Source organism: Tachyglossus aculeatus, chromosome 4 (assembly GCF_015852505.1).
Source record: "Tachyglossus aculeatus isolate mTacAcu1 chromosome 4, mTacAcu1.pri, whole genome shotgun sequence".
NCBI classification, from domain to species: domain Eukaryota; kingdom Metazoa; phylum Chordata; class Mammalia; order Monotremata; family Tachyglossidae; genus Tachyglossus; species Tachyglossus aculeatus.
This window is the reverse complement of record NC_052069.1, coordinates 30932974-30937314: the sequence shown is the minus strand read 5'-3', so window position 1 is coordinate 30937314 and position 4341 is coordinate 30932974. Positions and strand designations below refer to the sequence as shown.

The window sequence follows — 4341 nt, the reverse complement described above, 5'->3', positions numbered from 1 at the left end:
TCTCCACCTCTATAATGTAAGCACCTATTGTCAGGGAACGTGTCTATGAACTCTGTTATATTTTATTCTCTCAAGTGCTTAGTGCAGCACTCTACACACAGTAAGTGCTCAATAAATACAAATGATTGATTACTGATTTAAATACCAAGTATATTGTATATATATTGTGTGGTATATATGCACACTATATACACACCATATACATACCATATACCATTTACATATGCATATACAAATATATCAATGATATTTGTTAAGTGTGTACTACATGCCAGGAACTGTACTAAGCACTGAAGTGGATACAAAATAATTTAGTTGGACGCAGTCTACATCCCACATGGAGCTCACAGTCTTAATTCCCATTTTACAGATAAGGTAACTGAGGCAAAGAGAAGTGAAGTGACTCTCCCAAGGTCACACATCAAGCAGGTAGCTTCTGTGTCATCACAGTGCCACATCATAATGTTTGTGATGGTGATCCTCAGTATCATTTCACAACTGGAAAAAAGTGGACAAAAATCTCCAGGGGTGGAATTGAAGGGGCTGAGTTACAGGGAAAAGAACATGTTTATCTTATCAGGAGGTTTTAAATTAATTCTCCCAAATGCTAAGTCCCTGCAATGCATTCAGTGAGGTATTTTGGTTCTCTATTAGAATGACCTCAGACGAACATTATGAAGCGTTAATATCTTAAATTGTTTAAACTGCTTGGATGAAGCACACGAGATACTCGGACATCATTATTATTTTCCTCACAAAAGAAAAATGTCTACTGAAAATATGCAACAATTTTTCCCAAGTGGTCAATTTTTATTGAGAGAAGTCTAAAGGCTAATGTTTTTTCCGATGCCAAGACTAGAACATTGCCATTTCTTTGAACATAAGAACATAATAAATATCATTCTTGGTTGAGATCAGTGATCCATCCAGCCCAGTATTCAGTCTCAGACAGTGGCAATAAGCCACTTAGAGGACCAGTGTAATGCTGACTTCCTTAATATCCACCTCAATGCTTAGGGATGTACCATCAATGTCCTTCACTTGTCACTTTGAATCTCTAACTGTCCCTCCTAGAAAGGCTTTGTGGACTTCTTGTTCGTTATCTTTTCCAAACTCTTCTGGAACCTATTGCTATTTTCAGATTGTACAACGAATTCTAGATTCTTGTCCCTACTAAAAAAAAAAAAGCCAATATTCTGCTCTGAAAAATGGGAAAATCATTAATTTCAACTGACACTAAATGAATTAATTGAATCATGGCAACTCTAATATCTGTCCTCCACCCTAATTGGGTGGGGGGGAGGCAAGATACACTTTAGAAAAAAAATTCCTATAGTATTTATTGAGCCGATTACTATGAGCAAAAAACTGGGTAGATAGATAATATAGAAGCAGCATGGCCTAGTTTGTCTGTTTGTTTACTTGATGGTACTCTTTCAGCACTGACTATGTGCGGTACTGATAATCAGTAATAAAGGAACTAATAGCCAAGAAATACGCCAAAGATTAATGTTAGGAAGACTTGCTATGAAGATCCTGGAAAAAGTCATGAAATGTGCTGATGTAACAATTACCACAAAAATATAAATTGTCAACTTTATGGTTTTCCAGTGACAATGTATTGATCAGAAAGCTAGACAGTGGAAAAACAGGACAGAAAGAACTTCGATTCTTCCGAAATGTGGTGTTGGAAAAGGCTTTTGCAATTATCATGGACTACCTGAAATTCAAACAAATGTAATTTGGAGCAAATTAAACCAAAGTAGTCCTTGGAAGGCCAAATGACTCAACTTAGATTAGCATATTTTGGACACATAATCAGGAAGACTAATTCTCTGAAGAAGACACTAATGCTGGGATAATTCCAGGGAAAACATTGAAGAGGCAGACCAGCAGCTAGATAGATAGAGACCTTAAGAACAATAACGGAAAAAACGTTAGAAAGGTTGTGGATTATGGCAGAGGACAGGACATTCTGGAGAAAAAATATCCATGAAATAGTTATGAATCGGAAACAACTCTAAGGCACTTAATGATAATAATAATGTGTCAAATACTGCTCTAAGAACTGGGGTAAGTACAAGTTAATTAGGTCAGACACAGTCCCTATTCCACATGGGATCACAGTCTTAAGTGGGAGGGAGAACAGGTATTGAATTCCCAATTTACAGTTGAGGAAACGGAGGTACAGAGAAGTTAAGTGACTTACCCAAGGTCACCCAGCTAGCAATTGGCAGAACAATTGGCTGAGTGGGATTAGAACCCAGTCCTCTGACTCTCAGGCTCATACTCTTTCCACTTGGCCATGCTGCTTCCCTGGCTTAATGGGAACAAAGGGCTGGGAGTCAGGTGTCCTGGGTTCTAATCCCTGCTTTACCATTTACTTGATGTATTATAATAATAATAATAATAATAATAATAATGGCATTTGTTAAGTGCCTATTATGTGCCAAGCACTGTTCTAAGAGCTGGGGAGATACAAGGTAATTAAGTTGTCTCACATGGGTCTCACAGTCTTAATCCCCATTTTCCAGATGAGGGAACTGAGGCCCAGAGAAGTTAAGTGACTTGCCCAAAGTCACACAGCTGACAAGTGGTGGATCCAGATTAGAACCCATGACATCTGATTCCCAAGCCCGTGCTCTTTCCTCTGAGCCACGCTGCTTCTCCTAGAATAAGTCATTTAACGTTTCTGTGTCTCAGTTTCATCATCTGTAAAATGGGTTCCTGTTCTCCCTCGCACTTAGGCTATGAGCTGCAGGTGGGACAGGGACTATGCATGGCCTGATTATTTTATATCTACCCCAGCATTCCCCTCTCAGGATTGCACCTGGAGAGTTTCCAGTCCCCTACCAGACTCTGCTATGGAAGGGAGAGTCAAGCAGAGACATACCCATTCCATTCCTAGCTTGGGCTGTGGCTAGCTAGTGGAAGGCAATTTGCTACAAGTCAAAACTCACCTGGGCTAGGCAGCAGCAGCTTGGGAGAGAGTTGAAGGTGGAGACTCACGTTTACTGCGCGGAAGGAGGCAATGGTAAACCAATTTCATACTTTTACCAAGAAAACTCTATGGATACACTACCAGCATGATTTCAGATGGAGGAGGGGCATTCTTGGATATGTATCCATGGTACCAGTATGGAGAGACAACCACACAGCATAAGACAAGACCCCAGCATTAAGCACGGTGTTTGGAAATAATAAGTATTTGACAAATACCACAATTATTATCTTTGCTTATTCAATTGAATATTCCATTATTTATGTAGATTATTCTATTTGTAAATATTTTAGTTTTGCTTATGCTACCTGGCAAGCTCCTTGAGGATGGAGAATGTGCCATTTCTTTTTGTTATGCCTTCCATTCATTCATTCACTTAATCAATCTTATTTATTGAGCGCTTACTTTGTGCCAAGCACAGTACTGAGCGCTTGGAAAGTACAATTTGGCAACAGATAGAGATATCACTACCCAACAATGCACTCACTTTCTAGAAGGGGGGGACAGACAACAAAACCAACCCTTAGTAAATGCATATCTCAAAATCCATTTGCTCCACCTCTGCCTCCCACCCCATCCCTTTGCACATTATCAAAACACTTGCCCCCTCCCTTTTTCCTTCCCTATCCATGTCTCTCCCCACTTCAATCCATACTTCACACTGCTGCCTGGATCATCTTTGTCCAGAAACACTCTGGGCATGTTATTCCCCTCCTCAAAAACCTCCAGTGGCTGCCTGTCAACCTACGCATCAGGCAAAAACTCCTCACCCTCGGCTTCAAGGCTGTCCATCACCTCGCCCCCTCCTACCTCACCTCCCTTCTCTCCTTCTACAGCCCAGCCTCATTCTTGCCTGTCCCACCGTCAATCCCCTGCCTACGTCCTCCCCCTGGCCTAGAATGCCCTCCCTCCCCACATCCACCAAGCTAGCTCTCTTCCTCCCTTCACGGCCCTGCTGAGAGCTCACCTCCTCCAGGAGGCCTTCCCAGACTGACCTCCCTCCTTCCTCTCCCCCTCCCCCCCATCCCTCCTGCCTTACCTCCTTCCCCTCCCCACAGCACCTGTATATATGTATATATGTTTTTACACATTTATTACTCTATTTTATTTGTACATATTTATTCTATTTATTTTATTTTGTTAATATGTTTTGTTTTGTTGTCTGTCTCCCCTTTCTAGACTGTGAGCCCACTGTTGGGTAGGGACCATGTCTATATGTTGCCAACTTGTACTTCCCAAGCACTTAGTACAGTGCTCTGCACACAGTAAGCGCTCAATAAATATGATTGATTGAATGAATGAATCTTCAACTGTTTAGTCACCAGTGGCTTCTTCTCCAC

General features: G+C 41.1%; 1 non-coding gene across 1 annotated transcript; it reads left to right on the top strand.

Moving 5' to 3' along the window:
- The first annotated feature begins 2812 nt into the window (after nt 1-2812).
- Nucleotides 2813-2950, top strand: LOC119927438. The gene has a single exon (XR_005450440.1). It is a non-coding gene; the product is annotated as a small nucleolar RNA SNORA7 (small nucleolar RNA).
- Nucleotides 2951-4341: the final 1391 nt, after the last annotated feature.